Source organism: Leptodactylus fuscus, chromosome 1 (genome assembly GCF_031893055.1).
Source record: "Leptodactylus fuscus isolate aLepFus1 chromosome 1, aLepFus1.hap2, whole genome shotgun sequence".
NCBI lineage: Eukaryota > Metazoa > Chordata > Amphibia > Anura > Leptodactylidae > Leptodactylus > Leptodactylus fuscus.
Window position 1 is genome coordinate 18,485,160 of NC_134265.1, and position 13,250 is coordinate 18,498,409.

A 13,250-nucleotide genomic window follows, 5' to 3' on the forward strand; every position below is an offset into this window, starting at 1 on the left:
CGTCTGCACATCTTGTAGTTGTACTATGGACCGAATTACTCTGCACGTGTGAAACGACTTTACTACAGACCCTTGGATATCAGCGCTGCACTAATAAACCTGGAGAATTATTAGGCGGGTTATTACTATTCAGTGGTAGCAATATGTGGAATATTATGGCGCTCTATATCAGTCTGGATCCTCACAAGGCTGTACTATCATTATATAGGTTACTGTTACTCTGGAGGGCAGGGGGCGTGACGTCAGCTTTGTAGTACAGTGGGCTTATATAGTTTACTATTCTTCAGGGACAGAAGCAAGTCCGGCGCTGCCCTAGTAACACTTCTGATTTCACTATAGAGGTCACGGCTGCCATCACTTGTCCGGATCACTAGTATCCCTATAGAGGTCACGGCTCCCATTACTTGTCCGGCTCACTAGCATCACTATAGCGGTCACGGCTGCCATTACTTGTCCGGCTCACTAGTATCCCTATAGAGGTCACGGCTCCCATTACTTGTCCGGATCACTAGTATCACTATAGAGGTCACGGCTGCCATCACTTGTCCGGATCACTAGTATCACTATAGCGGTCACGGCTGCCATTACTTGTCCGGCTCACTAGTATCACTATAGCGGTCACGGCTCCCATTACTTGTCCGGCTCACTAGTATCCCTATAGAGGTCACGGCTGCCATTACTTGTCCGGCTCACTAGTATCCCTATAGAGGTCACGGCTGCCATTACTTGTCTGGCTCACTAGTATCCCTATAGAGGTCACGGCTGCCATTACTTGTCCGGCTCACTAGTATCACTATAGCGGTCACGGCTCCCATTACTTGTCCGGCTCACTAGTATCACTATAGAGGTCACGGCTCCCATTACTTGTCCGGATCACTAGTATCACTATAGCGGTCACGGCTCCCATTACTTGTCCGGATCACTAGTATCACTATAGAGGTCACGGCTCCCATTACTTGTCCGGCTCACTAGTATCACTATAGCGGTCACGGCTGCCATTACTTGTCCGGATCACTAGTATCACTATAGAGGTCACGGCTGCCAATACTTGTCCGGCTCACTAGTATCACTATAGCGGTCACGGCTGCCATTACTTGTCCGGCTCACTAGTATCACTACAGAGGTCACGGCTCCCATTACTTGTCCGGCTCACTAGTATCACTATAGAGGTCACGGCTCCCATTACTTGTCCGGATCACTAGTATCACTATAGCGGTCACGGCTGCCATTACTTGTCCGGCTCACTAGTATCACTATAGCGGTCACGGCTCCCATTACTTGTCCGGCTCACTAGTATCACTATAGAGGTCACGGCTCCCATTACTTGTCCGGATCACTAGTATCACTATAGCGGTCACGGCTCCCATTACTTGTCCGGCTCACTAGTATCACTATAGCGGTCACGGCTCCCATTACTTGTCCGGCTCACTAGTATCACTATAGCGGTCACGGCTGCCATTACTTGTCCGGATCACTAGTATCACTATAGCGGTCACGGATGTCATTACTTGTCCGGCTCACTAGTATCACTATAGCGGTCACGGCTCCCATTACTTGTCCGGCTCACTAGTATCACTATAGCGTCACGGCTGCCATTACTTGTCCAGATCACTAGTATCACCATAGAGGTCATGGCTGCCATTACTTGTCCGGCTCACTAGGATCACTATAGAGGTCACGGCTGCCATTACTTGTCCGGCTCACTAGTATCACTATAGCGGTCACGGCTACCATTACTTGTCTGGCTCACTAGTATCACTATAGCTGTCACGGCTGCAATTACTTGTCCGGCTCACTAGTATCACTATAGCAGTCACAGCTCCCATCACTTGTCCGGCTCACTAGTATCACTATAGCGGTCACGGCTACCATTACGTGTCCGGCTCACTAGTAAAATGTAATATTATTATATAGGTTATTATTACATCGCAGTTCTGCACTAGTGGTCCAGTACTAGTGAATTATATTACTACCACTAATAGTGACCAGTACTAGTGTATTATACTACTACCACTAATAGTGACCAGTACTAGTGTATTATACTACTACCACTAATAGCATCCAGGACTAGTGTATTATACTACTACCACTAATAGTGACCAGTACTAGTGTATTATAATATCACTAATAGCGTCCAATACTAGTGTATTATACTACTACCACTAATAGTGACCAGTACTAGTGTATTATATTACTACCACTAATAGTGACCAGTACTAGTGTATTATACTACTACCACTAATGGTGTCCAGGACTAGTGTATTATACTACTACCACTAATAGTGACCAGTACTAGTGTATTATAATACCACTAATAGCGTCCAGTACTAGTGTATTATACTACTACCACTAATAGTGACCAGTACTAGTGTATTATACTACTACCACTAATAGCATCCAGGACTAGTGTATTATACTACTACCACTAATGGTGTCCAGTACTAGTGTATTATACTACTACCACTGATAGCGACCAGTACTAGTGTATTATACTACTACCACTAATAGTGTCCAGTACTAGTGTATTATAGTACTACCACTAATAGTGTCCAGTACTAGTGTATTATACTACTACCACTAATGGTGTCCAGTACTAGTGTATTATACTACTACCACTAATGGTGTCCAGTACTAGTGTATTATACTACTACCACTAATAGTGTCCAGTACTAGTGTATTATACTACTACCACTAATGGTGTCCAGTACTAGTGTATTATACTACTACCACTAATGGTGTCCAGTACTAGTGTATTATACTACTACCACTGAGAGCGACCAGTACTAGTGTATTATACTACTACCACTAATAGTGACCAGTACTAGTGTATACTACCACTGATAGCGACCAGTACTAGTGTATTATACTACTACCCCTGATAGCGTCCAGTACTAGTGTATTATAGTACTACCACTAATAGCGTCCAGTACTAGTGTATTATACTACGACCACTAATAGCGTCCAGTACTAGTGTATTATACTACGACCACTAATAGCGTCCAGTACTAGTGTATTACACTTCTACCACTAAGTGTCCAGTACTAGTGTATTATACTACTACCACTAATAGCGTCCAGTACTAGTGTATTATACTACGACCACTAATAGTATCCAGTACAAGTGTAATATACTACTACCACTAATAGTGACCAGTACAAGTGTATTATACTACGACCACTAATAGCGTCCAGTACTAGTGTATTATACTACTACCACTAATAGCGTCCAGAACTAGTGTATTATACTACGACCACTAATAGCGTCCAGTACTAGTGTATTATACTACGACCACTAATAGCGTCCAGTACTAGTGTATTACACTACTACCACTAATAGCGTCCAGTACTAGTGTATTATACTACTACCACTAATAGCCTCCAGTACTAGTGTATTATACTACTACCACTAATAGTGACCAGTACTAGTGTATTATACTACTACCACTAACAGTGACCTACTATTATACTACCACAAATACACTACTAGCACTTGTGTATTACACTATTACAGGACACTACCAGTACTTGTGTATTACACTATTATTACAGGACACTACCAGTACTTGTGAATTACACTATTATTACAGGACACTACCAGTACTAGTGTATTACACTATTACAGGGCACTACCAGTACTTGTTAATTACACTATTACAGGACACTACCAGTACTTGTGTATTACACTACTATAGGACACTACCAGTACTTGTGTATTAGACTATTACTAGTACTTGTGTATTACACTATAATAGGACACTACCAGCACTTGTGTATTACACTATTATTATGGAACACTAACAGTACTTGTGTATTACACTATCACTACAGGACACTACTAGTACTTGTGTATTACACTATTATCACAGGGCACTACTAGTACTTGTATATTACACGATTATTACAGGACACTACCAGTACATGTGTATTACAACACTATTATTACAGGGCACTACCAGTACTTGTGTATTACACTATTATTACAGAGCACTACCAGTACTTGTGTATTACACTATTATTACAGAGCACTACCAGTACTTGTGTATTACACTATTACAGAGCACTACCAGTACTTGTGAATTACACTATTACTAGTACTTGTATATTACACTATTATTATAGGGCACTACCGGTACTTGTGTATTACACTATTATAGGACACTACCAGTACTTGTGTATTACACTATTATAGGACACTACCAGTACTTGTGTATTACACTATTACAGGACACTACCGGTACTTGTGTATTACACTATTATGGGACACTACCAGTACTTGTGTATTACACTATTATTACAGGACACTACTAGTACTTGTGTATTACACTATTATGGGACACTACCAGTACTTGTGTATTACACTATTACTAGTACTTGTGTATTACATTATTATTAAAGGGCACTACTTGTACTTGTGTATTACACTATTTTTACAGGACACTACTAGTCCTTGTGTATTACACTATTATTATAGGACACTACCAGTACTTGTGTATTACACTATTATTACAGGACACTACTAGTACTTGTGTATTACACTATTATTATAGGGCACTACCAGTATTTGTGTATTACACTATTACAGGGCACTACCAGTGCTTGTGTATTACACTATTATTATAGGACACTACCAGTACTTGTGTATTACACTATTTTTACAGGGCACTACTAGTACTTGTGTATTACACTATTATTACAGGACACTACTAGTACTTATGTATTACACTATTATTACAGGGCACTACCAGTATTTGTGTATTACACTATTTTTACAGGACACTTCTAGTACTTGTGTATTACACTATTATTACAGGGCACCACCAGTACTTGTGTATTACACTATTATAGGACACTACCAGTACTTGTTTATTACACTATTATGGGACACTACCAGTACTTGTGTATTACACTATTTTTACAGGACACTACTAGTCCTTGTGTATTATACTATTATAGGGCACTACCAGTATTTGTGTATTACACTATTATAGGGCACTACCAGTATTTGTGTATTACACTATTATAGGACACTACCAGTACTTGTGTATTACACTATTTTTACAGGGCACTACTAGTACTTGTGTATTACACTATTATTACAGGGCACAACCAGTACTTGTGTATTACACTATTACAGGGCACAACCAGTACTTGTGTATTACACTATTACAGGACACTACCAGTACTTGTGTATTACACTATTATTACAGGGCACTACCAGTACTTGTGTATTACACTATTATTACAGGGCACTTCCAGTACTTGTGTATAACACTATTATTACAGGACACTACCAGTACTTGTGTATTACACTATTATTACAGGGCACTACTAGTACTTGTGTATTACACTATTATTACAGGGCACTACTAGTACTTGTGTATTACACTATTATTACAGGGCACTACTAGTACTTGTGTATTACACAATTATAGGGCACTAACAGTACTTGTGTATTACACTATTACCAGTACTTGTGTATTACACTATTATTATAGGGCACTACCAGTACTTGTGTATTACACTATTATTATAGGGCACTACCAGTACTTGTGTATTACACTATTATTATAGGGCACTACCAGTACTTGTGTATTACACTATTATTACAGAGCACTACCAGTACTTGTGAATTACACTATTACTAGTACTTGTATATTACACTATTATTATAGGACACTACCAGTACTTGTGTATTGCAGTTTTATAGGACACTAGCCGTATTTGTGTATTACACTATTATTATAGGACACCACCAGTACTTGTGTATAACACTATTTTTACCAGACACTACTAGTACTTGTGTATTACACTATTATTAAAGGGCACTACCAGTACCTGTGTATAACACTATTCTGGGACACTACCAGTACTTGTGTATTACACTATTACTAGTACTTGTGTATTACACTATTATTATAGGACACTACCAGTACTTGTTTATTACACTATTATTACAGGACACTACTAGTACTTGTGTATTACATTATTATTACTGGGCACTACCAGTACCTGTGTATTACACTATAATTAAAGGGCACTACCGGTATTTGTGTATTACACTATTACAGGGCACTACCTGTGCTTGTGTATTACACTATTTTTACAGGACACTACTAGTACTTGTGTATTACACTATTACAGGACACTACTAGTACTTGTGTATTGCACTATTATTAAAAGGCACTACCGGTACTTGTGTATTACACTATTACAGGGCACTACCAGTGCTTGTGTATTACATTATTACAGGGCACTACCAGTGCTTGTGTATTACACTATTATTATAGGACACTACCAGTACTTGTTTATTACACTATTATTATAGGACACTACCAGTACTTGTTTATTACACTATTATAGGACACTACCAGTACTTGTGTATTACACTATTATTACAGGACACTACCAGTACTTGTGAATTACACTATTATTACAGGACACTACCAGTACTAGTGTATTACACTATTACAGGGCACTACCAGTACTTGTTAATTACACTATTACAGGACACTACCAGTACTTGTGTATTACACTACTATAGGACACTACCAGTACTTGTGTATTAGACTATTACTAGCACTTGTGTATTACACTATAATAGGACACTACCAGCACTTGTGTATTACACTATTATTATGGAACACTAACAGTACTTGTGTATTACACTATCACTACAGGACACTACTAGTACTTGTGGATTACACTACTATTACAGGGCACTACCAGTACTTGTGTATTACACTATTATTACAGGACACTACCAGTACATGTGTATTACACTATTACTAGTACTTGTATATTACACTATTATTATAGGACACTACTAGTACTTGTGTATTACACTATTATCACAGGGCACTACTAGTACTTGTATATTACACGATTATTACAGGACACTACCAGTACATGTGTATTACAACACTATTATTACAGGGCACTACCAGTACTTGTGTATTACACTATTATTACAGAGCACTACCAGTACTTGTGTATTACACTATTATTACAGAGCACTACCAGTACTTGTGTATTACACTATTACAGAGCACTACCAGTACTTGTGAATTACACTATTACTAGTACTTGTATATTACACTATTATTATAGGGCACTACCGGTACTTGTGTATTACACTATTATAGGACACTACCAGTACTTGTGTATTACACTATTATAGGACACTACCAGTACTTGTGTATTACACTATTACAGGACACTACCGGTACTTGTGTATTACACTATTATGGGACACTACCAGTACTTGTGTATTACACTATTATTACAGGACACTACTAGTACTTGTGTATTACACTATTATGGGACACTACCAGTACTTGTGTATTACACTATTACTAGTACTTGTGTATTACATTATTATTAAAGGGCACTACTTGTACTTGTGTATTACACTATTTTTACAGGACACTACTAGTCCTTGTGTATTACACTATTATTATAGGACACTACCAGTACTTGTGTATTACACTATTATTACAGGACACTACTAGTACTTGTGTATTACACTATTATTATAGGGCACTACCAGTATTTGTGTATTACACTATTACAGGGCACTACCAGTGCTTGTGTATTACACTATTATTATAGGACACTACCAGTACTTGTGTATTACACTATTTTTACAGGGCACTACTAGTACTTGTGTATTACACTATTATTACAGGACACTACTAGTACTTATGTATTACACTATTATTACAGGGCACTACCAGTATTTGTGTATTACACTATTTTTACAGGACACTTCTAGTACTTGTGTATTACACTATTATTACAGGGCACCACCAGTACTTGTGTATTACACTATTATAGGACACTACCAGTACTTGTTTATTACACTATTATGGGACACTACCAGTACTTGTGTATTACACTATTTTTACAGGACACTACTAGTACTTGTGTATTACACTATTATTACAGGACACTACTAGTCCTTGTGTATTATACTATTATAGGGCACTACCAGTATTTGTGTATTACACTATTATAGGGCACTACCAGTATTTGTGTATTACACTATTATAGGACACTACCAGTACTTGTGTATTACACTATTTTTACAGGGCACTACTAGTACTTGTGTATTACACTATTATTACAGGGCACAACCAGTACTTGTGTATTACACTATTACAGGGCACAACCAGTACTTGTGTATTACACTATTACAGGACACTACCAGTACTTGTGTATTACACTATTATTACAGGGCACTACCAGTACTTGTGTATTACACTATTATTACAGGGCACTACCAGTACTTGTGTATAACACTATTATTACAGGACACTACCAGTACTTGTGTATTACACTATTATTACAGGGCACTACTAGTACTTGTGTATTACACTATTATTACAGGGCACTACTAGTACTTGTGTATTACACTATTATTACAGGGCACTACTAGTACTTGTGTATTACACAATTATAGGGCACTAACAGTACTTGTGTATTACACTATTATTACCAGTACTTGTGTATTACACTATTATTATAGGGCACTACCAGTACTTGTGTATTACACTATTATTATAGGGCACTACCAGTACTTGTGTATTACACTATTATTATAGGGCACTACCAGTACTTGTGTATTACACTATTATTACAGAGCACTACCAGTACTTGTGAATTACACTATTACTAGTACTTGTATATTACACTATTATTATAGGACACTACCAGTACTTGTGTATTGCAGTTTTATAGGACACTAGCCGTATTTGTGTATTACACTATTATTATAGGACACCACCAGTACTTGTGTATAACACTATTTTTACCAGACACTACTAGTACTTGTGTATTACACTATTATTAAAGGGCACTACCAGTACCTGTGTATAACACTATTCTGGGACACTACCAGTACTTGTGTATTACACTATTACTAGTACTTGTGTATTACACTATTATTATAGGACACTACCAGTACTTGTTTATTACACTATTATTACAGGACACTACTAGTACTTGTGTATTACATTATTATTACTGGGCACTACCAGTACCTGTGTATTACACTATAATTAAAGGGCACTACCGGTATTTGTGTATTACACTATTACAGGGCACTACCTGTGCTTGTGTATTACACTATTTTTACAGGACACTACTAGTACTTGTGTATTACACTATTACAGGACACTACTAGTACTTGTGTATTACACTATTACAGGGCACTACCAGTGCTTGTGTATTACATTATTACAGGGCACTACCAGTGCTTGTGTATTACACTATTATTATAGGACACTACCAGTACTTGTTTATTACACTATTATTATAGGACACTACCAGTACTTGTTTATTACACTATTATAGGACACTACTAGTACTTGTGTATTACACTATTATTATAGGACACTACTAGTACTTGTGTATTACACTATTATTATAGGGCACTACCAGTACTTGTGTATTACACTATTATGGGACACTACCAGTACTTGTGTATTACACTATTACTAGTACTTGTGTATTACACTATTATTATAGGACACTACCAGTACTTGTTTATTACACTATTATTACAGGACACTACTAGTACTTGTGTATTACATTATTATTACTGGGCACTACCAGTACTTGTGTATTACACTATTATTACAGGGCACTACCAGTATTTGTGTATTACACTATTATTACAGGGCACTACCAGTATTTGTGTATTACACTATTTTTACAGGACACTACTAGTACTTGTGTATTACACTATTATGGGACACTACCAGTACTTGTGTATTACACTATTACTAGTACTTGTTTATTACACTATTATTACAGGGCACTACCAGTACCTGTGTATTACACTACTATTAAAGGGAACTACCGGTACTTTACTATTACACTATTACAGGTCACTACCAGCACTTGTGTATTACACTATTATAGGACACTACCAGTACTTGTGTATTGCACTATTATTACAGGACACTACTAGTACTTATGTATTACACTATTATTATAGGGCACTACCAGTATTTGTGTATTACAATATTACAGGACACTACTAGTACTTGTGTATTACACTAATTTTACAGGACATTACTAGTACTTGTGTATTACACTATTATAGGACACTACCAGTACTTGTGTATTACACTATTATAGGACACTACCAGTACTTGTGTATTACACTATTACAGGACACTACCGGTACTTGTGTATTACACTATTATGGGACACTACCAGTACTTGTGTATTACACTATTACTAGTACTTGTGTATCACACTATTATTATAGGACACTTCCAGTACTTGTGTATTACACTATTATTACAGGACACTACTAGTACTTGTGTATTACAATATTATGGGACACTACCAGTACTTGTGTATTACACTATTACTAGTACTTGTGTATTACATTATTATTAAAGGGCACTACTAGTACTTGTGTATTACACTATTATTACAGGACACTACTAGTACTTGTGTATTACACTATTATTATAGGGCACTACCAGTATTTGTGTATTACACTATTATTATAGGACACTACCAGTACTTGTGTATTACACTATTTTTACAGGACACTACTAGTCCTTGTGTATTACACTATTATTATAGGACACTACTAGTACTTGTGTATTACACTATTATTACAGGACACTACTAGTCCTTGTGTATTATACTATTATAGGGCACTACCAGTATTTGTGTATTACACTATTATTATAGGGCACTACCAGTATTTGTGTATTACACTATTATTACAAGACACTACCAGTACTTGTGTATTACACTATTATTACAGGGCACTACCAGTACTTGTGTATTACACTATTATTACAGGGCACTACCAGTACTTGTGTATTACACTATTATTACAGGGCACTACCAGTACTTGTGTATTACACTATTATTACAGGGCACTACCAGTACTTGTGTATTACACTATTATTACAGGGCACTACTAGTACTTGTGTATTACACTATTATTACAGGGTACTACTAGTACTTGTGTATTACACTATTATTACAGGGCACTACTAGTACTTGTGTATTACACTATTATTACAGGGCACTACTAGTACTTGTGTATTACACTATTATTACAGGGCACTACTAGTACTTGTGTATTACACTATTATTACAGGGCACTACTAGTACTTGTGTATTACACAATTATAGGGCACCAACAGTACTTGTGTATTACACTATTACCAGTACTTGTGTATTACACTATTATTATAGGGCACTACCAGTACTTGTGTATTACACTATTATCAGTACTTGTGTATTACACTATTATTATAGGACACTACCAGTACTTGTGTATTACACTATTATTACCAGTACTTGTGTATTAGACTATTATTATAGGGCACTACCAGTACTTGTGTATTACACTATTATTACCAGTACTTGTGTATTACACTATTATTACCAGTACTTGTGTATTAGACTATTATTATAGGGCACTACCAGTACTTGTGTATTACACTATTATTATAGGACACTGCCAGTACTTGTGTATTACACTATTATTACCAGTACTTGTGTATTACACTACTATTACCAGCACTTGTATATTCCACCACTGGTCCGGTACAGCCGCCTCTCAGTGACACTTCGGGGATGCAGAGAAGTTTCCCTCGGTCCCACCGGCTGGAGGTCACCTCTATCCCCGGCCCCGGTCACTGGAGGCGGCTGCGGGGCCCCGGGCCCGGTCCTGTCATCGGCCGCCCCCGCAGCTTGTCCCGTAATCCGTGCTCGGGCAGCAGCAGCCGCAGCGGCCTAGCAGAGGCCCAGGCGCCCCCCTGTCCGTCCAGCCCGTCCGCGCTGTGTCCCGAGCTCCCCAGCAGAGTGTTTACCTGAGTGGCAGGCTGTAAGTGCGGCCTCCAGTCCGGGCCGCTGGGGGGAGCCGATCCTCCGTCACTCCGGGCCTGGTGAGGATAATCCGGACATGTAGAGTGAGAGAGAGGGGGAGCGGGGAAGGAGCCGATCCCTTCTCCTCCTCCTCCTTCCCCCGGCCTGCCCCCCTCCCTCCCGCCTGCAGCCGCCGCCGGGAACCAACAGAGGGAAGGGGGGAAAGATTGAGGCTCCGGGCACCGGCCACACACACGTACACTCCCCGGCCCGAGCGCTCTCTATCCGGACACGACTGGTTTCCCGTCAGGCCGCAGCGCTCCGTGCGTCCTCACACCGGGCGTCGCTTCTCTCCCGCCCCGGGCCCACGGGCTGCTGAGGAGGGCTCCAAGGGAGAGGAGGACGCTGGGGGGCTGGCGGCGGCGGCGGAGGGGAGGAGTCCGGTCAGTGCGCGGCGGCCGCTCCGGGCTAATCGGAATCCGCTTCTCCCTCACACAGAACAAAATGCCGACCGGAAGTGCAGCCGCACGAAGGACTCCCTCCACCGGCGCCAAACCGCCGCGCAGCCAGCGCCACTTCCGGTGTGTGTGAGAGTGTGACACAGAGCTGCCGAGGGCGCTACGGCTGCACAACACGGACACTTCCGGCCGGGGCCCCCGGGGTCCGCACTGCTCCCGGGCGGGCTCATGGACACAAACACGGCTGAGGGAAAAAGAAAGCTGACAGCTGATTGGTTGCTGAGGGCAACAGCCACATTGTGTTTTGGGGGGATGTGAACATTCACATAAAGTTGCCCCAAAATAATTCCACACCCCCCACCCCTATAAAACCTTACACCATTAGAATTTATTGTCAGGGACGTTTACATGTCTCAAAAGACCCCCAAAAACATCAGGGGCAACAGCCAGATTTAGTTTGGGGTATGTTGGCAACCCCCTAAATCTTTAGACTAGCCAAACTGACCTACTCTGGGCCACTTTTTTCGGTAGATATAGGTAACAGCTAGGATTTGTTGTCAGGGAAGTCACCTGGTCTAGAAAGTCTCCGAAAAAATCTGGCTATGGTGACGCCCCATGTGATTTATGGGCCACTTTTTACATATTACGGTAAAGTTGTCCAGGCCTGGGGACATTTTTTTGCTCAATTTTGGGAATTTTTGATGTTGTAGAGTGTTACCACTAAAACACATTTTTTTCTAGTTACCACGTCGGAATAGCCTTTAAAAAGGCTATTCGTCTCTTACCTGTGGAAGTGCTCTCCGCCGCGCCGTTCGTTCAAAATACCGGTTTGTACCGGTATGCTAATTAGTTCTCTCGAAGCGATGGGGGCGTCCCCATTGCAGCTCGAAAACCGACCGCAGCGCCGCCTCTCTGGTCTTCGGTGTCCTCCCCTCTTGCTTCTTCAGCGTCT

The 13,250-nt window shown here is 39.8% G+C and overlaps 1 protein-coding gene across 3 annotated transcripts in view; it reads right to left on the bottom strand.

Moving 5' to 3' along the window:
- The window catches only part of NIPBL (NIPBL cohesin loading factor), a 91,124-nt gene extending 78,767 nt beyond the window's left edge, over positions 1-12,357 (bottom strand). For all 3 annotated transcript variants that reach the window (XM_075267659.1, XM_075267668.1, XM_075267678.1), the window contains exon 1: positions 11,846-12,357. The gene's annotated coding sequence lies outside the window, so the exon portion shown is untranslated. The remainder of the gene's footprint in view (positions 1-11,845) is intronic.
- Between the last annotated feature and the right edge of the window lie 893 nt (positions 12,358-13,250).